At 48.6% G+C, this 23,348-nt stretch overlaps 1 protein-coding gene across 2 annotated transcripts in view; it reads right to left on the bottom strand.

Moving 5' to 3' along the window:
- PKD2L1 (polycystin 2 like 1, transient receptor potential cation channel) overlaps nucleotides 1-22,675 on the bottom strand; it is a 201,832-nt gene extending 179,157 nt beyond the window's left edge. The window contains exon 1 of one of the 2 annotated variants that reach the window (XM_073548142.1): nucleotides 21,823-22,675. The gene's annotated coding sequence lies outside the window, so the exon portion shown is untranslated. The remainder of the gene's footprint in view (nucleotides 1-21,822) is intronic. The other variant, XM_073548143.1, reaches the window with a different exon arrangement.
- Nucleotides 22,676-23,348: the final 673 nt, after the last annotated feature.

Raw genomic sequence — 23,348 nt, 5'->3', positions numbered from 1 at the left:
ACCACCATATTAAGTGGCCCTTTAAGTCAATATCCAGCTCTTTATGAGTTTACAGATATGACAAGGGAAATACCAAGGCCAGGTATCCATCAGCTGTTTCGTGGTGTTACCCCTCATCAGTGTGGAGTAGGATTCTGGCTAGGTGGGAGCAATGCCAAGTAGACCAACATCACAAAACAATCACTGACCTCAGGGAGACCAGTCAAAGAAAACACTGCGGCAGCTGGCAAAGGCGCTCAATCACAGTGAAATCCTAGGTGCATTGCTCCCTTGGAAATACAAATATGCAAATAAAGTCCGTGGAGCCTCATTTAAGAGTCTCAAACACAGGACTAGCCAGAACTTCCTCCAGGGAAGGACCCAGCCAAGGGGTGGCTCCTTTCGGAAACCACCATTACCACCATATTAAGTGGCCCATTAAGTCAATATCCAGCTCTTTACGAGTTTACAGATATGACAAGGGAAATACCAAGGCCAAGTATCCATCCACAGACAGCTGTTTCGGGGTGTTGCCCCTCATCAGTGTGGAGTAGGATTCTGGCTAGGTGGGAGCAATGCCTAGTAGACCAACATCACGAAACAATCACTGACCTCAGGGAGACCAGTCAAATAAAACACTGCGGCAGCTGGCAAAGGCGCTCAATAACAGTGAAATCCTAGGTGCATTGCTCCCTGGGAAATACAAATATGCAAATAAAGTCCGTGGAGCCTCATTTAAGAGTCTCAAACACCGGACTAGCCAGATCTTCCTCTAGGGAAGGACCCAGCCAAGGGGTGGCTCCTTTCGAAAACCACCATTACCACCATATTAAGTGGCCCTTTAAGTCAATATCCAGCTCTTTATGAGTTTACAGATATGACAAGGGAAATACCAAGGCCAGGTATCCATCAGCTGTTTCGTGGTGTTACCCCTCATCAGTGTGGAGTAGGATTCTGGCTAGGTGGGAGCAATGCCAAGTAGACCAACATCACAAAACAATCACTGACCTCAGGGAGACCAGTCAAAGAAAACACTGCGGCAGCTGGCAAAGGCGCTCAATCACAGTGAAATCCTAGGTGCATTGCTCCCTTGGAAATACAAATATGCAAATAAAGTCCGTGGAGCCTCATTTAAGAGTCTCAAACACAGGACTAGCCAGAACTTCCTCCAGGGAAGGACCCAGCCAAGGGGTGGCTCCTTTCGGAAACCACCATTACCACCATATTAAGTGGCCCATTAAGTCAATATCCAGCTCTTTACGAGTTTACAGATATGACAAGGGAAATACCAAGGCCAAGTATCCATCCACAGACAGCTGTTTCGGGGTGTTGCCCCTCATCAGTGTGGAGTAGGATTCTGGCTAGGTGGGAGCAATGCCTAGTAGACCAACATCACGAAACAATCACTGACCTCAGGGAGACCAGTCAAATAAAACACTGCGGCAGCTGGCAAAGGCGCTCAATCACAGTGAAATCCTAGGTGCATTGCTCCCTGGGAAATACAAATATGCAAATAAAGTCCGTGGAGCCTCATTTAAGAGTCTCAAACACAGGACTAGCCAGAACTTCCTCCAGGGAAGGACCCAGCCAAGGGGTGGTACCTTTCGGAAACCACCATTACCACCATATTAAACAATCACTGACCTCAGGGAGACCAGTCAAATAAAACACTGCGGCAGCCGGCAAAGGCGCTCAATCACAGTGAAATCCTAGGTGCATTGCTCCCTGGGAAATACGAATATGCAAATAAAGTACCTAGAGTTTCACTGTGATTGAGCGCCTTTGCCGGCTGCCGCAGTGTTTTCCACGGACTTTATTTGCAAATAAAACACACACACACAAAATCTGCGTGAAACGCAATATCTGTTTATTTTTCAAAAAATTTTTTTTTTTAAATTGCGTGAGCTCCCGCCTTATTTTCATAAACAGCAGAGGGAAAGCCAATGACTGAGGGCTGATGTTAATATTTCTGGGAAGGAGCCAATAGCCATAAAGGTTCCCAGGCTATTAATATCAGCGTACAGAAATTGACATGGGGTCCCGCTATAAAATTGAACCAGCAAAGGCTAGGCAGACAGCTATGGGCTGATATTAATAGTCTGGCAAGGGGCCATGGATATTGGCAACCCTCAGGCTAAAAACATCAGCTCTCAGCCACCTCAGAAATTGACCAACTTATACTGTAGATGCGCCAATTCTGGCACTTAGCCTCGCTCTTCCCACTTGCACTGTAGTGGTGGCAAGTGGGGTAATATTTGTGGGGTTGATATCACCTTTGTATTGTCCGGTGATATCAAGCCCACGGATTAGTAATGGAGAGGCGTCTATAAGACACTTATCCATTACTAATCCTATAGTTACATGATAAATAAACAAACATCTAGAATAAAATTCTTTAATTGAAATAATCACAGACTCCTTTATTGAATCTTAACCCCTTCCAGACATGCGCTGTACTGAGGTTCGTTCCCGCAAACAGCAGTACTAGTAAGGCGCACCGATCGTGCGGCCTCACGCTGAGTACCGCCGCGATTGGGTGCGAGTGTCAGCTGTATGCTGACACCCCGCAACAATACCAACGATTGGTGCTAGCACCGGTCGCGGGCATTTAACCCCTCTGATGCCGCTGTCAGTAATGACAGCGGCATAGAGAAGCATCACGCAGGGAGGGGGCTCCCTGCGTGCTTACATCACGACAACGCAATGCGACCGCATTGTCCCGAGGGTCTCCATGGAGACCCCCAGCACCAAGATGGCTGCGGGGTCCTTCCGGGTCCTTCACTGAGGTAGCTTGTGAGTGCCTGCTAAGAGAAGGCGCCAGCAAGCCTCCTTCACTGCCTGTCAGATCGTTGATCTGATACTAAGCAATGCAAAGTGTCAGATCAGCGATCTGACATTACAGAGTGATGTCTCATACTGGGACAATGTAAAAAAAAAATTATAATGTGTAAAAATATTTTTTTTAAAAATTCCTAAATAAAGATAACATTTTTTTTCCAATAAATACTAAATACATTTATTTATGTAAATAAAAAACAAAAACAATAAAAGTACGACTCGCTCTATAAAACTATCCCACTAGTTAACCCCTTCAGTGAAAACCGTAAAAAATAGGTAAAAAACTAGCCAAAAAACAATGATTTATCATCATACCGCCGAACAAAAAGTGCAGTAAAACACGATCAATAAGACGGATGCAAATAAAAATGGTACCGCTAAAAACGTCATCTTGTCCCGCAAAAAACATGCTGCCATACAGCTCCATCAGCAGAAAAATAGAAAAGTTATAGCTCTCAAAATAAAGCAATGTAAAAATAATCATTTTTTTATAAAATAGTTTTTATTGTCTAAAAGCACGAAACCATAAAAAAAAAAGAGATATCACTGTAATCGTACTGACCCGAAGAATAATGCTGTCTTACAAATTTTACCACACGCGGAACGGTTTAAAAAAAACAAAACAAAAAACAATTCCTGAATTGTTGGTTTTTGTTCATTCTGTCCATCGAAAATTGGAATAGAAAATGATCAAAAAATGTCATGTGCCTGAAAATGGTACCAATAAAAACGTCAGCTCGTTCCGCAAAAAACAAGCCATAACATCACTGTCAGCCGAAATATGAAAAAATTATAGCTCTCAAAATATGGTGATGCAAAAAGTAGTTTTCACAATAAAAAGCATCTTTTAGTGTGTGACAGCAGCCAAACATAAAATCCCAATATAAATCGCACCGACCAGAAGAATAAAGTCACCTAATCACTTAGACCTCACGAGGAACAGCGTAAAGAATAAATAAAACCAATTCTTCACATCCTGGTTTTTTTTTCATTCTGCCTCACAAAAATCGCAGTAAGGCTCGGCGCACATTTATCCTGTGCTCTACGCTGAGCACTTTCACCAGGGCTTCTGTGTAAATCTCTGAAATATGTGATTCAGACAGAACCCTCGATGGAAGATTCTCTATAATGAGGCAGTTGGAGGCACTGTGGGCACCATAGGACCTGTGATCTGGAGATGTCCGTCTTTTTAGGATTGCATAAAAGGCGACAGTTTTGTGTTTCTGAAAAAGACACTGCTGAACAGAGGCCAGATGGAGTCCAGAGTAAATCTGCTGCCTCATTATAGTGAATTGATCCCTCAGGGGTTTCATCTGTCACGTAACTCAGAGATTTAGATGGAAACCCCAAAGTATGTGGTCAGGGTAGAGTACCGGATAACTGTGATACCAAATGTTATGCAAAATGTTTCCAATAAATGCTTCCACTCAATCCATAAAAAAAGCAAGTCCCCACTCAGACCTGTCATCTGTTAACGGAAATATAGGGGGCTTTCACCTTACTGGTAGCACAAAGGCTCTGGAAAAGCTAAATGGCTTCACGCTCCCCAAAAGAAATGTAGCTAATTCTGCGCTCCCAAAATCCCCTCCCTTCTGAGCCCCAGTGTGCCTAAACAACATTTAGCGGCCACATGTTTGAGATTTCTTTAGTGATGAGAGCCCACCTAATTTACAGGTGCATGTCTGCAGAAGCATGAGCTGGGCATAATGTACGTGTCACTACAACAGCAATTTGCAATTTTCACTCAGCAACATGCAATGCTGCTTGTTTCTGGAAAACACCCATGGAGTCAAAATAGTCACTACGTCTGTAGATAAATTACCAAAGGGTTATAATTTCCAAAATGTGGTCACTTGAGGGGTGTTTCCACTGTTTAAGCACATCAGGGGCTCTCCAAACGCTACATGGCATCCACTAATTATTCCAGTAAATTTTACATCCAAAAAGTCAAATGACGCTCCTTCCCTTCCAAGTTCTTCCGTGCACACAAACAGTAGTATTCACCCACATATGGGGTATCGGTGTACTCAGAAGAAATTACACAACAAATTTTATGGAGAAATTTCACCTGTCACCCTTATGAAAATGCAAAATTTGGAGCTAAAAAGATTTATTTTGGAAAAATGTGATTTTCTTTATCTCCACAGCTCTACATTAGAAACTTCTGTGATGCACCTGTGAGTTCAAGGTGCTCAATACACATCTAGATCAGTTCTCCAAGGGGTCTAGTTTCCAAAATGGTGTCACTAGTGGGGGGGTTTCCACTGTTTAGGCACATCAGGGGGTCTCCAAACGCAGCATGGCAACCACTAATTATTCCAGCATATTTTATATTCAAAAAGACAAATGGCGCTTCTTCCCTTTCAAGCCCTGCTGTGCACACAATCATTTGTTTTCCTCAACATATTGGGTATCTGCACACTCAGGAGAAATTGCACAACAAATTGTATGGAGAAATTTCTCTTGTCACCCTTATGAAAATGCTAAATTTGGAGCTAGAAGAGATTTATCTGCGAAAAATGTGATTTTTTTTTTTCACGGCTTAGGCTGGTTTCACATTAGCGTTTTTTTGCGCAGCGCATCGTGCGCTATCGGTCACATGCGTCATGCGCCCCTATGTTTAACATGGCGGGCGCTGGGTGTTGTGGTTGCACGCATTCGAATGCGTTATCACGCGCATGCGCAATTTCCAGGTGTGCGCCTAGACGCAACATGTTGCATTTTTTGTTCCGCCCAACGTCGTTAAAAAAATGCATGCGATAATTTGCGCACGGAATGCTCCAAAATAACACATTACAGTATATGGGAATGCAGGTGTGCGCATGGCCAGGCACACGCATGCGTTTTCTAACGCATGCGTTTAAGAGTAAACATGTTTAGACACTGGTTTAATCCACCCTCTAAACATAGAAACATTGTTTGGGGGGTAGTGTAGACACAGTCCACTACGCTATCTCCCGAAGTGAGAATCGTCTGGAGCAATTTGGAGACTCGCAGCAACTTATAATGTGAGTATTAAACTTAATGTCTGCCTGCACTTTTTTCTCAATTTATTATGTACTAATTTCTTTTTTTACTGCAGCATGTCTTCTGGAGAGGAATACAGACCGGCCCGTGGTGAACTGGCCCAAGCGGAGCGTGAAGTGAGAACCTTCCTTCCCTACTGTGTGGGTAAGTATGCGCTGTCGCATCTACACATGTGGAAAATTAATTTGTTTTCTTTTTCAGACCTCATCATCCACGGTTTCTGAGGAGGAACGGCAGGAGCAGCCAGTCCAAGTGCGGGCGGGGAGACGGCCTGTAAATATAGACTGACTGTGATTGTACTCTATTTTTTTTTTCCATGACTTTTTTTCTGGCCTGTTTTTCATCTTCAATCTTGCTTCTTTTCTGTATATTTTTCTATCTTTTTCATTTCCAAATCTTTCCAAGATTAATGTTTTTCTTGCTTTTCTAGGGTCCACAACGGTACAAAGAAATGGCCCTGGACAACGTCGCCCTCATCAACTTAGTCCAGGAGCGAGTCCCGTTGTGGGACAGCCGTGATCCGCAGCATGCGGACAACGTGGTGATCTGGCGGCTCTGGAATGATGTGGCCACAGCGATGTTGGATGACTGGGGCAACGCCTCTCCCCAGGTTCGCAAGAATTTTCTTAAGTATTTCAATGCTTTGTGATGCGGCAGTGACCTTGGCCGGGATCACACAACTGTGTGTGATATTATTAACTCCTGCGACTTTCTAGCACCACACACATTTGTGTTATCCTGGCCTACAGTGCATTGTCTAATTTTTTAAAAAAAATTTTCCCACAGTGAACAAAGTCAGAACCCGTTGGCGCTCGATGAAGGACCGCTTCAACAGGGATGTCTGTCAGGAGGGTCAGGGTCGTAGTGGTGCTGCAGCAAGGACCAGAACTAAATACCGCTACCATCAGGCGTTGGCGTTCCTAAGGCTGGTCCTTGCCACCAGAGCGTAACTATTTTGTTGTATAGTATTGTTTTTTACTCTGTGCTTTTCTATTCCACAGGAGTTGGCGCTTTAACTATTGTAAATGCATGATAGCAATGTTTTTCTTTTCTTTTCACAGCACCTGGAGTAGCACCCTGCAACCTGTCCCTGGAGCGGTCCTGTCATGTCGGACGCTGTTCACACCACAGCGTCCGGCAGGCAGCGGTAGTTCCATCTCCGTCCACTATAGCCTCAGTGGCGCCGGCTTGATTTTACTCAGGTTATCTGGGGTTAATCTAGCTGGAAATCAGGTGGGATGTTTGGTCACGCCCACGGTCTTTAAATAGTCGTGCTGGCCTGTGGGCGTCGCCGATTATAGCTTGTGTTTTGTGCCAAGTGGTTCCGGTCTGGAGTGGAGGTGTTGGAGAGAGAAATTCATAGCTGGTGTCGTATGATCCGTTGTTACCTTTTCGCCTTCCTATATTTGTGCTTTGTTTTGCCCTGTTCACATTATAGTATTGTCCTGTGTGTTTGCGGTGCGGTGTGGTTTGAGTTCTCCCTGTCTGTCATTACTGTGTGGGTTTTGGTGGTTTGACAACTCACTGGGTGGAGGGTTCAGCTTAGGGATGAGCAGGAGATAAGGAGAGGCTGGAGGCTCAGGCATTTGCACCTTTAGCAAAAACCCTGGGTTGAGGGTCAGACAGGGTTTTCCCTAGTTTGAGGGACTCCGCAGGGGCCCGGGTTTTGTCAGCCTCCTTCGACCTAAGCCTCGCATAACATTATAATCGGCCCAACATTTTTCCATGGATTCCATGACTTCCATAAACCGCCAGTTGGCGGCGCTGTCCGTACAGGTCACCGAGTTGAAGGGGGCAGTTCAGCAGCAGGGCCTGGTTGTAGCTAATGTGCAGGCGGCTTCTGCTGGTGCAGGTGCAGAGCCTAAGATTCCGCTGCCTGAACGATTTTCTGGGGAACGCAGCAAATTTGTCATCTTTCGGGAGGCCTGCAAGTTATACTTTCGCATGCGCCCGGTCTCCTCAGGTAATGAGGCTCAGCGGGTGGGTCTGGTGTTATCATTACTGAGTGGGGACCCCCAAGCATGGGCGTTTTCCTTACCAGCCGACTCTGCTACATTTCATTCGGTTGAGAATGTTTTTTCAGCACTCGGGCTCATTTATGATGACCCCGACAGATTGGCTTTAGCAGAATCTAAGATCCGCGCCCTCCGTCAGGGGGAACGTATGGCGGAAGACTATTGTTCAGAATTTCGCCGTTGGGCAGTAGACACACAGTGGAACGACCCAGCGCTGCGGAGTCAGTTTATTCATGGGGTCTCAGAAAGAGTTAAACAGGCCCTCCTGATGTATGAGACTCCTGCTTCGTTAGAATCTGCCATGAGTTTGGTTATCCGTATTGATCGCCGTTTGCGTCAAGGGGCGCAGGAGACGCTGCCTCTGGGGGAAAGCAGGGGTGCCAGTGTGGTTGCTGCAGATGAGTCCACGGAACCTATGCAAATCGCTGGGGTATCACATGTGCAGCGTCGCGTTCCTGGGTTCAGGAAGCATGGAGCATGTTTTTACTGTGGTAAAAGAGATCATTATGTAAATGCTTGTCCTGTGCTACCAAAGAAAGTCGCACCGGCGGAAAACTGGTAAGCTCAGAGGGTATGGAGGAGGCCCAACTGAGCGTATGCATATCCTCCATGATGGTATCTCAATGTATGCTCCCTGCCAGGGTTATTATTGCGGGCAGAGAGCTACCAATATCAGTGTTTGTGGATAGCGGTTCAGCCACCAATCTCATGGATGAGGAGTTTGCACGCATGGCAGGTTTCAAGATCGAAAAACTCCCTCATCCTATTCGCGTGGTTACCATTAATGCCGCTCCCCTCCCACAGGGGGAGATTACTGAGTTTGTAGCTGAGGTTAAACTCCACATTGGGGTCCTACATTCTGAGTGGGTTACATGTAAGGTACTCAATAATCTCCCAGCACAAATAGTCCTGGGTTTCCCATGGTTGTCTAAGCACAACCCGGTGATTGACTGGAGAACCCAGGACATAGTCCAGTGGAGCAGTTTCTGCCAGGAAAATTGCTTGGCCACATGTGTGTCCGCCGTGAAGTCCAGCCTTCCGGAGGCATTGCTGGATTTTGCGGACGTATTCTCTGAGAGGGGTTGCTCAGAACTACCTCCACATCGAGCCTATGACTGTCAAATTAGGTTAAAACCCGGGGCTAAATTGCCTAAGGCGAGGATGTTTAGTATTTCTGGTCCGGAGAGACAAGCTCTTAAGGACTACATTGCGGAGAGTTTAAGTAAAGGGCACATCCGGCCTTCATCCTCACCTGTAGCAGCGGGGTTTTTCTTTATTAAGAAGAAAGATGGGGGGTTACGCCCGTGTCTGGATTTCCGGGAGTTAAACCAGATTACGGTCCGTGATCCCTACCCGATGCCTCTGATCCCTGATTTGTTCAACCAGGTGGCTGGTGCGAAGTGGTTTTCCAAACTTGACCTCAGGGGGGTATATAACCTCATAAGGGTCCGTCAGGGGGATGAGTGGAAGACGGCATTTAATACCCCTGAGGGTCATTTTGAAAGCCTAGTTATGCCATTTGGGTTGACAACCACGCCTGCTGTGTTCCAACATTTCATAAATGATGTATTTGCTCATTTGATGGGGAAATTTGTGATTGTGTACCTGGATGATATCCTTATTTATTCGAGCGACCAGGACACTCATTTAGAGCATGTCAGGCAGGTGTTACAGCTGCTCCGTGAGAATAAGCTCTATGCTAAGCTTGAAAAATGCGTGTTTTTTGTTCAAGAGTTGCCTTTTTTGGGATATATTGTGTCCGCCGCAGGGTTTAAAATGGATGCCGCGAAGGTGCAAGCGGTGCTGCGATGGGAATGGCCTGGTAATCTAAAGGCGCTCCAGCGGTTCCTTGGGTTTGCCAACTATTATAGGAAGTTTATTAAGAATTTCTCTACTATAGCCAAACCGCTCACGGACATGACGAAAAAAGGTACCAATCTCGCTATCTGGTCTGAGGATGCGGTGCGTGCATTTGAGCTTCTGAAGAACCGTTTTGCTTCAGCCCCCATTCTGGTGCAACCGGACGTATCTAAACCTTTTACGGTGGAGGTCGATGCGTCTGAGGTGGGAGTGGGGGCAGTACTGTCACAGGGCTCGTCCTTGAGCAATTTGCGTCCATGCGCCTACTTCTCCAAGAAGCTGTCGCCGGCCGAACGGAATTACCATATCGGCAACAGGGAGTTGTTGGCCATCAAATTGGCTTTTGAGGAATGGCGACACTTCTTGGAGGGGGCGGCCCACCAGGTCACAGTCATCACCGACCATAAAAACCTGCTCTATCTGGAGTCGGCCAAGCGTCTGTCTCCCAGGCAGGCTCGCTGGGCATTGTTTTTTACACGTTTTAACTTTCTGGTGACTTACCGTCCTGGGGCGAAAAACACCAAGGCGGATGCCTTGTCCAGGTGTTTTCCGGGGGGGAGAACCTCGGGAAGAGCCGGTACCCATCCTCCAGGAAGGTGTAGTGGTTTTGGCTCTCACGACTGAGGTAGAGGCGGAGATTGCCGAGGCCCAGGAGGAGGTACCACCAGGACTTCCCGCTAATAAGTCGTTCGTACCCCTTCATCTTCGTCTTAAAGTGTTGGGGGAACACCACGACTCGGTCCTGGCCGGTCATCCAGGGGTTAGGGGCACCTTGGAACTGGTATCGCGCCGCTTCTGGTGGCCAGAAATCCGGCAGGATGTGGTTTCCTACGTGACAGCTTGCATCACGTGCGCCAGGGCCAAGTCGCCCAGAACCCGTCCTGCTGGCACTCTACAGCCTCTGGGGATACCTAGTAGGCCATGGACAGAAATCTCCATGGACTTTATCACAGACTTGCCTGCCTCGGCGGGGAACACGGTCATCCTGGTGGTGGTTGATCGATTTTCGAAGATGGCGCATTTTGTGTCGTTGCCTTCCTTGCCCAACGCGAAGACGTTGGCTCAGGTCTTTGTGCAGGAGGTGGTCAGACTGCACGGAGTTCCGTCGGACATAGTGTCTGATAGGGATACTCAGTTTGTGGCGAAGTTTTGGAAAGCTTTTTGCTCACGATTGGGGATCAAGTTGTCTCATTCGTCGGCGTTTCATCCGCAGTCAAATGGTCAAACTGAGTGCATGAACCAAAATCTGGAGCAGTATTTGCGATGTTTTGTGTCTGACAACCAAGAGGAGTGGTCGACGTTCCTTCCCTTGGCCGAGTTCGCATTAAATAATCACCGCCAAGAATCATCGGGAGAGTCTCCGTTCTTTTGTGTTTATGGGCACCATCCTCAATTTTGTACCTTGCATCAGGGGGGCTCTGGGGGCGTCCCAGAGGAGGACCGGTTAGGAGTTCAACTATCATCGGTCTGGAGGAGTGTGAAACAGCGATTGCTGAGCATGAGTGCAAGATACAAACGTGTGGCTGACTCTAGACGCGTGCCAGGTCCGGACCTGTGTGTGGGTGATTGGGTGTGGTTAGCTACTAAAAACATAAAACTCAAAATTCCATCATTGAAATTGGGTCCAAGGTTTATTGGCCCTTTTAAGGTTGCTGCCATCATAAACCCGGTTGCTTTTCGGTTGGAGCTTCCTGCGGTATACAAGATACACAACGTGTTTCACAGGTCTTTATTGAAAAAGGTGGTAGGCTCTGTGGACACGACGCCGATGCCACCTCCAGTCATGGTGGATGGCAATTTAGAGTTTGAAGTCTCCAAAGTGGTGGACTCTCGAGTACTGCGCCGTACTCTTCAGTATTTGGTGCACTGGCGGGGGTATGGTCCGGAGGAGAGGTCTTGGGTTCCAGCCTCAGACATACATGCGGAGCGGCTGGTCAGTTCCTTTCACCGCCGTCATCCGGACAAGCCGGGTCCTATGAGTCTTGAGGGCCCTGGGGTCCCTCGTAGAAGACTGGGTACTGTCATGTCGGACGCTGTTCACACCACAGCGTCCGGCAGGCAGCGGTAGTTCCATCTCCGTCCACTATAGCCTCAGTGGCGCCGGCTTGATTTTACTCAGGTTATCTGGGGTTAATCTAGCTGGAAATCAGGTGGGATGTTTGGTCACGCCCACGGTCTTTAAATAGTCGTGCTGGCCTGTGGGCGTCGCCGATTATAGCTTGTGTTTTGTGCCAAGTGGTTCCGGTCTGGAGTGGAGGTGTTGGAGAGAGAAATTCATAGCTGGTGTCGTATGATCCGTTGTTACCTTTTTGCCTTCCTATATTTGTGCTTTGTTTTGCCCTGTTCACATTATAGTATTGTCCTGTGTGTTTGCGGCGCGGTGTGGTTTGAGTTCTCCCTGTCTGTCATTACTGTGTGGGTTTTGGTGGTTTGACAACTCACTGGGTGGAGGGTGGAGGGTTCAGCTTAGGGATGAGCAGGAGATAAGGAGAGGCTGGAGGCTCAGGCATTTGCACCTTTAGCAAAAACCCTGGGTTGAGGGTCAGACAGGGTTTTCCCTAGTTTGAGGGACTCCGCAGGGGCCCGGGTTTTGTCAGCCTCCTTCGACCTAAGCCTCGCATAACAGGTCCTTCATCGCACGACCTTGGACCCGTCCCAGCCATCCGACAGCCAGGAAGCAGCTTGTGGGTCGGCAACACAGACAGCTGGAGACCAGGAAGCTGGTATGTCAGGTGTTCCCCTGTCCCAGGTCTCCGTCACTGGTTTTGCGGGCACTTCCCGCCAGTGGCAGAAGGCCTCGGACAGGACTGTCATGCCCGAGTTCCTTCACTTGAGCTCGGTCTTTCAGAATGGCCTCAAGGCGCTGTCAGACAGACTTGAAAGCGGTTTTGCCCTCATGGAAAACCACTTCCAGGCTGTCGACCTTCGCCTTGACCATCTGGAAGCCGACCTTAACAGACCAGCGCACCATTTTTTCCACCAAATTGAACGGGGCATGGCAGAACACCTTAGTCCAGATCTCCAGCTGAATGTGATGCAGGCCAGCAACACTGCTTTCATGCAGGCTATGCAGCAGAGTCAGTACGTGCAGCAGTCAGTGGTGTCATTTCCAACTGTGCCACCACTGACTCGCTTCACCTCACTACCGACTTCTGCTGCATACCACTGCATGGCCACCTGCATTCCAAGCCAAGAAGGACACCTGTACACCACTCCAAGGCCGAGTGCTGCTGGACACTCCACCGCCACTACTATGGCAAGCGCTGCTCCTGTCGGGACCACCACCGCCACCACTCCTCCTGCTTGGACCACTACCGATGCCACCACTCCTCCTGCTTGGACCACCACCGCCGCCACCACTCCTCTGGCCTGGATCAGCACTGCCACCGCCACCACCGAGCAGCAGCAGCAGAGGGGTGACCCCATTTCAATTTTTGCTGAAACACAGCAAAGGTCCCCCAGCTCCAGGTGGTCACCCAGGTCAAGGCGGTCACACAGTTCCAGGAGGTCCAGGCAAGATACACCAGGACACAGGAGACCTAAAAAGCAAAAAACTTTGTCTGTCCATCCCCCCTCACCTCACACTGTGTCTCACCCTGCCTCCAGTTCAATCCCTGAGCTCCCTTCCCCCACTACTTTTGTCGCCCCTTCCCCTAGAACCCCTTACTCCCCTTTAAGCTGTTCCTCGTCTCTCCACACCCCCAACTTGCCACCATCTTCCCCCAAACGTCGATCCCAGTAAAAACTGTATTTTTTTAAATTTTTTTACAATAAATGTAAAATTCTGGTTTCCCCTAATACTGTTTGGTTATTGTGTCTTTCGCCGCCTACACACTCTGCGCCGTACACTTTGTGTTTTTGCCACCACATAGCTCCATTACTGACTCGCTGTAGAGGGTGTGGTACGCTCCACGGCCCTCCTGGACTTCAATAATCGGATGTCACCAAAAAGCCGCTGCTGCCGTCTTTGCCGTCAACCCGGTGATTGACTGGAGAACCCAGGACATAGTCCAGTGGAGCAGTTTCTGCCAGGAAAATTGCTTGGCCACATGTGTGTCCGCCGTGAAGTCCAGCCTTCCGGAGGCATTGCTGGATTTTGCGGACGTATTCTCTGAGAGGGGTTGCTCAGAACTACCTCCACATCGAGCCTATGACTGTCAAATTAGGTTAAAACCCGGGGCTAAATTGCCTAAGGCGAGGATGTTTAGTATTTCTGGTCCGGAGAGACAAGCTCTTAAGGACTACATTGCGGAGAGTTTAAGTAAAGGGCACATCCGGCCTTCATCCTCACCTGTAGCAGCGGGGTTTTTCTTTATTAAGAAGAAAGATGGGGGGTTACGCCCGTGTCTGGATTTCCGGGAGTTAAACCAGATTACGGTCCGTGATCCCTACCCGATGCCTCTGATCCCTGATTTGTTCAACCAGGTGGCTGGTGCGAAGTGGTTTTCCAAACTTGACCTCAGGGGGGTATATAACCTCATAAGGGTCCGTCAGGGGGATGAGTGGAAGACGGCATTTAATACCCCTGAGGGTCATTTTGAAAGCCTAGTTATGCCATTTGGGTTGACAACCACGCCTGCTGTGTTCCAACATTTCATAAATGATGTATTTGCTCATTTGATGGGGAAATTTGTGATTGTGTACCTGGATGATATCCTTATTTATTCGAGCGACCAGGACACTCATTTAGAGCATGTCAGGCAGGTGTTACAGCTGCTCCGTGAGAATAAGCTCTATGCTAAGCTTGAAAAATGCGTGTTTTTTGTTCAAGAGTTGCCTTTTTTGGGATATATTGTGTCCGCCGCAGGGTTTAAAATGGATGCCGCGAAGGTGCAAGCGGTGCTGCGATGGGAACGGCCTGGTAATCTAAAGGCGCTCCAGCGGTTCCTTGGGTTTGCCAACTATTATAGGAAGTTTATTAAGAATTTCTCTACTATAGCCAAACCGCTCACGGACATGACGAAAAAAGGTACCAATCTCGCTATCTGGTCTGAGGATGCGGTGCGTGCATTTGAGCTTCTGAAGAACCGTTTTGCTTCAGCCCCCATTCTGGTGCAACCGGACGTATCTAAACCTTTTACGGTGGAGGTCGATGCGTCTGAGGTGGGAGTGGGGGCAGTACTGTCACAGGGCTCGTCCTTGAGCAATTTGCGTCCATGCGCCTACTTCTCCAAGAAGCTGTCGCCGGCCGAACGGAATTACCATATCGGCAACAGGGAGTTGTTGGCCATCAAATTGGCTTTTGAGGAATGGCGACACTTCTTGGAGGGGGCGGCCCACCAGGTCACAGTCATCACCGACCATAAAAACCTGCTCTATCTGGAGTCGGCCAAGCGTCTGTCTCCCAGGCAGGCTCGCTGGGCATTGTTTTTTACACGTTTTAACTTTCTGGTGACTTACCGTCCTGGGGCGAAAAACACCAAGGCGGATGCCTTGTCCAGGTGTTTTCCGGGGGGGAGAACCTCGGGAAGAGCCGGTACCCATCCTCCAGGAAGGTGTAGTGGTTTTGGCTCTCACGACTGAGGTAGAGGCGGAGATTGCCGAGGCCCAGGAGGAGGTACCACCAGGACTTCCCGCTAATAAGTCGTTCGTACCCCTTCATCTTCGTCTTAAAGTGTTGGGGGAACACCACGACTCGGTCCTGGCCGGTCATCCAGGGGTTAGGGGCACCTTGGAACTGGTATCGCGCCGCTTCTGGTGGCCAAAAATCCGGCAGGATGTGGTTTCCTACGTGACAGCTTGCATCACGTGCGCCAGGGCCAAGTCGCCCAGAACCCGTCCTGCTGGCACTCTACAGCCTCTGGGGATACCTAGTAGGCCATGGACAGAAATCTCCATGGACTTTATCACAGACTTGCCTGCCTCGGCGGGGAACACGGTCATCCTGGTGGTGGTTGATCGATTTTCGAAGATGGCGCATTTTGTGTCGTTGCCTTCCTTGCCCAACGCGAAGACGTTGGCTCAGGTCTTTGTGCAGGAGGTGGTCAGACTGCACGGAGTTCCGTCGGACATAGTGTCTGATAGGGATACTCAGTTTGTGGCGAAGTTTTGGAAAGCTTTTTGCTCACGATTGGGGATCAAGTTGTCTCATTCGTCGGCGTTTCATCCGCAGTCAAATGGTCAAACTGAGTGCATGAACCAAAATCTGGAGCAGTATTTGCGATGTTTTGTGTCTGACAACCAAGAGGAGTGGTCGACGTTCCTTCCCTTGGCCGAGTTCGCATTAAATAATCACCGCCAAGAATCATCGGGAGAGTCTCCGTTCTTTTGTGTTTATGGGCACCATCCTCAATTTTGTACCTTGCATCAGGGGGGCTCTGGGGGCGTCCCAGAGGAGGACCGGTTAGGAGTTCAACTATCATCGGTCTGGAGGAGTGTGAAACAGCGATTGCTGAGCATGAGTGCAAGATACAAACGTGTGGCTGACTCTAGACGCGTGCCAGGTCCGGACCTGTGTGTGGGTGATTGGGTGTGGTTAGCTACTAAAAACATAAAACTCAAAATTCCATCATTGAAATTGGGTCCAAGGTTTATTGGCCCTTTTAAGGTTGCTGCCATCATAAACCCGGTTGCTTTTCGGTTGGAGCTTCCTGCGGTATACAAGATACACAACGTGTTTCACAGGTCTTTATTGAAAAAGGTGGTAGGCTCTGTGGACACGACGCCGATGCCACCTCCAGTCATGGTGGATGGCAATTTAGAGTTTGAAGTCTCCAAAGTGGTGGACTCTCGAGTACTGCGCCGTACTCTTCAGTATTTGGTGCACTGGCGGGGGTATGGTCCGGAGGAGAGGTCTTGGGTTCCAGCCTCAGACATACATGCGGAGCGGCTGGTCAGTTCCTTTCACCGCCGTCATCCGGACAAGCCGGGTCCTATGAGTCTTGAGGGCCCTGGGGTCCCTCGTAGAAGACGGGGTACTGTCATGTCGGACGCTGTTCACACCACAGCGTCCGGCAGGCAGCGGTAGTTCCATCTCCGTCCACTATAGCCTCAGTGGCGCCGGCTTGATTTTACTCAGGTTATCTGGGGTTAATCTAGCTGGAAATCAGGTGGGATGTTTGGTCACGCCCACGGTCTTTAAATAGTCGTGCTGGCCTGTGGGCGTCGCCGATTATAGCTTGTGTTTTGTGCCAAGTGGTTCCGGTCTGGAGTGGAGGTGTTGGAGAGAGAAATTCATAGCTGGTGTCGTATGATCCGTTGTTACCTTTTTGCCTTCCTATATTTGTGCTTTGTTTTGCCCTGTTCACATTATAGTATTGTCCTGTGTGTTTGCGGCGCGGTGTGGTTTGAGTTCTCCCTGTCTGTCATTACTGTGTGGGTTTTGGTGGTTTGACAACTCACTGGGTGGAGGGTGGAGGGTTCAGCTTAGGGATGAGCAGGAGATAAGGAGAGGCTGGAGGCTCAGGCATTTGCACCTTTAGCAAAAACCCTGGGTTGAGGGTCAGACAGGGTTTTCCCTAGTTTGAGGGACTCCGCAGGGGCCCGGGTTTTGTCAGCCTCCTTCGACCTAAGCCTCGCATAACAGGTCCTTCATCGCACGACCTTGGACCCGTCCCAGCCATCCGACAGCCAGGAAGCAGCTTGTGGGTCGGCAACACAGACAGCTGGAGACCAGGAAGCTGGTATGTCAGGTGTTCCCCTGTCCCAGGTCTCCGTCACTGGTTTTGCGGGCACTTCCCGCCAGTGGCAGAAGGCCTCGGACAGGACTGTCATGCCCGAGTTCCTTCACTTGAGCTCGGTCTTTCAGAATGGCCTCAAGGCGCTGTCAGACAGACTTGAAAGCGGTTTTGCCCTCATGGAAAACCACTTCCAGGCTGTCGACCTTCGCCTTGACCATCTGGAAGCCGACCTTAACAGACCAGCGCACCATTTTTTCCACCAAATTGAACGGGGCATGGCAGAACACCTTAGTCCAGATCTCCAGCTGAATGTGATGCAGGCCAGCAACACTGCTTTCATGCAGGCTATGCAGCAGAGTCAGTACGTGCAGCAGTCAGTGGTGTCATTTCCAACTGTGCCACCACTGACTCGCTTCACCTCACTACCGACTTCTGCTGCATACCACTGCATGGCCACCTGCATTCCAAGCCAAGAAGGACACCTGTACACCACTCCAAGGCCGAGTGCTGCTGGACACTCCACCGCCACTACTATGGCAAGCGCTGCTCCTGTCGGGACCACCACCGCCACCACTCCTCCTGCTTGGACCACTACCGATGCCACCACTCCTCCTGCTTGGACCACCACCGCCGCCACCACTCCTCTGGCCTGGATCAGCACTGCCACCGCCACCACCGAGCAGCAGCAGCAGAGGGGTGACCCCATTTCAATTTTTGCTGAAACACAGCAAAGGTCCCCCAGCTCCAGGTGGTCACCCAGGTCAAGGCGGTCACACAGTTCCAGGAGGTCCAGGCAAGATACACCAGGACACAGGAGACCTAAAAAGCAAAAAACTTTGTCTGTCCATCCCCCCTCACCTCACACTGTGTCTCACCCTGCCTCCAGTTCAATCCCTGAGCTCCCTTCCCCCACTACTTTTGTCGCCCCTTCCCCTAGAACCCCTTACTCCCCTTTAAGCTGTTCCTCGTCTCTCCACACCCCCAACTTGCCACCATCTTCCCCCAAACGTCGATCCCAGTAAAAACTGTATTTTTTTAAATTTTTTTACAATAAATGTAAAATTCTGGTTTCCCCTAATACTGTTTGGTTATTGTGTCTTTCGCCGCCTACACACTCTGCGCCGTACACTTTGTGTTTTTGCCACCACATAGCTCCATTACTGACTCGCTGTAGAGGGTGTGGTACGCTCCACGGCCCTCCTGGACTTCAATAATCGGATGTCACCAAAAAGCCGCTGCTGCCGTCTTTGCTGTCTCTCTCTCTCCCTTTGTTGCCGGCAAGCAAATGGAAAAGCCTGAGACAGCGCGATGTCCAGATCCAAGTTGAAGCGAAAACTTTTCCACCGCAGATCCATATTGACAAAGGTAAAAGCAGCAAAATCTGAAGAATTCAGCTGTAAACAGGGTATATATATAAAGAATTCCCATGACACACGCCCACTGGTGTCCCATTGGTGGAGTATGTTTCAAGGATTTTGGCCCGGGGATGCAGCCGGAAGGTAAATATACACCGATTTTTTTTTATTTTTTTTAGCATTTTAACATTCTATCTTTTACTATTGATGCCGCATAGGCGGCCTCAATAGTAAATACCTGGTCACACTTGTCAAACACTATGTTTGACGAGTGTGACCAACCTGTCAATCACTTTCCAAGCGATGCTTCAAATCGCTTGGAAAGTGCTTGAATATCGCACACAAAAATCGAGGCAAAATCGCTGTGAAATCGCGCGGAAAAAAACGCGCGATTTCTGGGAAGGAGACCGGTTTTTGGTGTGCGTTTTAACATGCACCGTGGGCACATAGCTTCAAGGAAAATTTTTGTGAAAGAAAAGTAAATGTTTATTTTTTTCTTCCACATTCCAAAAATTCCTGTGAAGCACCTGAAGGGTTAATAAACTTCTTGAATGTGGTTTTGAGTAGCTTGAGGGGTGCAGTTTTTAGAATTGTGTCACTTTTGGGTATTTTCTGTCACATAGACCCATCAAAGTCACTTCAAATGATGTGGTCCCTAAAAAATGGTTTTGCAAATTTTGTTGTAAAAATGAGAATTGCTGGTCTACTTTTAACCCTTAGAACTTCCTAACAAAAAAATTATGTTTCCAAAATTGTGCTGATGTAAATTAGACATGTGGAAAATGTTATTTAACTAGTTTGTGTAACATCACGCTCTGATTTAAGGGCATAAAAATTAAAAGTTTGAAAATTGCGAAAGTTTCGACAAATTTCCGTTTTTCTCACAAATAAACGCAAGTCATATCAAATAAATTATACCACTATCATAAAGTACAATATATCCCGAATTATCATTCTCAGAATCAGCGGCATCCATTGAAGCGTTCTAGAGTTATGACCTCATAAAGTGACAGTGGTCAGAATTGTAAAAATTGGCCTGATCATGAAGATGAAAACAGGCTTCGGGGAGAAGGGGTTAATTTACCATACTTACTGCACGCCTAATCCCCGACTCCCTCGTCTCCTGCTACAAAAATAAAATAATAAACCAACATATAATACTCCCTGTCAGACGTAGTCCATTTACTGAGTGTCCCACAACGATCTCACGTGTAGAACAGTCACACAGACACCCACACACAGCCACAGATAGCTGCACACACACACCCGCAGTCGCAGACATCCGCACACAGAGACACACACAGACATCTGCACACAACCACAGACACCTGCACACAGCCACAGACACCCACACACAGACATACAGACACCCGCACACACACAAACACAGCTGCAGACACCCACACACACACACACACAGACACCCGCACACAAACTTAGACACCCACACAGACGCCCGCACACACACACAGACACCTGCACACAGCCACAGACACCTGCACACACACTCGCAGACAGAGCCGCAGACACCCACACACACACAGACATCCGTACACAAACAGACACCCACACAGACGCCCACACACACACACACACAGACACCTGCACACAGCCACAGACACCCGCACACAGCTGCAGACACCCGCGCACACACACAGACACCTGCACATAGCCACAGACACCCGCACACACACTCACAGACACACACAGACACAGCTGCAGACACCCGCACACACACACCCACACAGATGCCCGCACACACACACAGCCACAGACACCCGCACACAGCCACAGACACCCGCACACAGCCATAGACACCCGCACACAGCCACAGACACCTGCACACACAACCACAGACACCTGCACACACAACCACAGACACCCGCACACACACAGACACACAGACACAGCCGCAGACACCCACACACAGACACCCGAACACAAACACAGACACCCACACAGATGCCCACACACACACACAGACACCTGCACACACACACACAGACACCCGCACACACACGCACCCACATATCCTCCGCTCACACAGTCTCCGCCCACACACTCTTCCTCCTTCTGACATCATTTCCTTTTCTACAGGACTTTTGCTAGCACATCCGCAGCAAATCCGCAAACCTTTTTACACCTGCAGTTTTGTTGCAGATTTGACTGACTCAATGAGTGCAGAAACAATGCAGATCCGCAAAAAGAATTGACATGATGCAGAAAATAAAATGCTGCAAATAAGGATGGAAATTTCCACCACATGTGCACACCAATTCAGGAATGCCATTGATTAACATTGCTTAAGTAATGACTTGCGTTTTTGGAGCATTTCTGTGTGGAAAAAAAAAAGCTGCGGAAACGCAACAAACGCAATGTGTGCACATAGCCATAGAGTGTGTCAGTTTGATTTTACTGTATAGCCGCATATAAATTGCCAGCTTTTCAAAGGACACCGGTGCGTAAAAATCGCACAGCACTCTCATGGTACGATTGCTGTGTGAGTGCTGTGCGATTTTTTTTTTTTTTTTTTTTTTTATCGCACCCGTTGACATTTATTGTGGGATGCGATCCGATTTGCGATTCCAATCACAGGATGCTGCGATTTTTTTCAAGCCCGATCCTATTCGATCCGAGCGGAAAAAAAAACGCAGATGAAGACACCATCATAGATTAACATTGGTCCAAATTCAATCTGATTTTTTATCGGACTGAATTCGTCCGATTTCATCGCAAGTGAGCATGAGCCCTAAGGCCACATGCACATATCCAGTATTTGGTGAGATTTTACCCCAGTATTTGTAAGCCAAAAAAAAAAATTGTAGAAGTGGTGCAAATGTTTCTATAAGGCTGGGGTCATACTAACCGACGATAAATACGGTCCGTATTTCACATGCGTAATACGGAGAAATGTCCCCTAAATAGTGCTCCGTATGTCATCCGTAATCAAGGTGTGGTCGTGTATTTTGCATATGTAAGCATCCGTATGACGAGATTTTCTCGCAGGCTTACAAAATGGACATATAATGGAGCCCAATGACAGGTTAAAACCCAAACGAAAGAATAGATATATACACATAAAATACATATTGTAAGGTAGCGCTTATTATTCATGTTGGGAACACTCACTTGGCAGCAGATTAACAGGGTCCGGCACAGGGTTTTTCACATAAAACGTCCATACGGTTTATTGTTAGATGGCATAAACCATGGAAGCATGAAGAAAAAAGTAAAAGTCTTATATCAAACAGAAGAATGTTCATGACAGAGCTCCGCTCTGTTAGACCTGTGGTCACACAGGCTGTGACATGTCCAGCACGCAGGCTCTCGCCTAAACACAGTTCACCCTGTCCGGGGTTACCTCTTAGTTACTCCTCATTCAGGACGTCCATTCCCTCCTGGGGACTATCCAACACACACAGGCCAATAAACACAGGCCTCACCAGGTCCGCGGCCTCAGCATGTGCTCTTCATGGAGGAAGCACACCCAATCAGATCCATGCACTCTCTTCCCTAGTGGGCTGTAAATGCACTACTCCCATCTAAGACTTGAGGGCACAACAGCAATACGGATAGAGAGCCGGACTTAGGAGTAGAGAGTCCCCGAAGCAGGCTACAGCTGTCTGCCGTGCAAGTAGAGTTCTTGGGAACATCTGTCAGGAGGAACTCCAGTGTAACACGGTACTGGAGATCTTCACACTTAAAGGCGCTATAGAGGAGACGTTCATGAAAGGCACATAAGTTGGCGGAGTGTGGAAGGGAGCTTTCCATCTTGTCTGGAGGTTGACTGAGTCCCTGACCCGGGGGACACTGCACAGAAGCGGGCACTACAGACTGTGAGTAAAGCTTTGGAACTACATGCCCTGGTGTCTTCCATTCCTTCCTGCGTCCGTCCGCCTGACACTGCTACATCCCCTGTGCCAGACACTACATCACCTAAGTGTCTCCACATCTACACTGCCCTGGGTCAACAGCCCTGCCTGTGGAGGGCTATACCTTCATTGCTGCACCTTACCATCTGTCCCGGAGGATCTGCATGCAGCATCGGCTTAACACCTCCCTTGCCGAACACCACAGGTGGCGTCACGAACTATTCATTTAACTCACATCTTTCTATTACTTGGGCGCCCAGGGCCACGGTCTGGGTCACCGCTGCTGTGACTCATCCCACTGACACCGGCCCAATACCGAGTACCCCACAGACCTGGGAGGGCGACCCATATGCATGTCTTGGGACGCCCACATAGCGCCCCCTAGCTGTCACAGTGGTCACTGCACCACAATATATATACATATATACACATATGTCATTGAGCCAGGGGACTCCGTACAGCCTCAGTGATGTCACTGACTGACCTGAGGTGAACTAATGAGCGTGGGAAACAATGCAGAAACTTTCCCATGCTAATTAGATCATCTCAGAGCAGCCAGGGAGGCTGCGCAGAGATGAAATATTTCATTATGGCAATGGTTTACATGGGGCTGGTCGCATTAGCACCGGTCAAGGTGTAAACCACTTAACCCTTTCTGATGGATTGCAGCGGGGGACCTGACTGAGCAGCGGAGAGTTAAGGATATGGTTGCTTTTTTGTTTTCTTTTTGTTACAGGTCGATGGTTTATTTTTGAATTACCAGAGCAATAAATCTTGTCAAAA

The sequence above is a fragment of the Dendrobates tinctorius genome, unplaced genomic scaffold (assembly GCF_039654945.1).
Source record: "Dendrobates tinctorius isolate UK_male_01 unplaced genomic scaffold, ASM3965494v1 ptg000156l, whole genome shotgun sequence".
NCBI classification, from domain to species: domain Eukaryota; kingdom Metazoa; phylum Chordata; class Amphibia; order Anura; family Dendrobatidae; genus Dendrobates; species Dendrobates tinctorius.
This window is presented reverse-complemented; position numbering and strand designations above follow the sequence as displayed.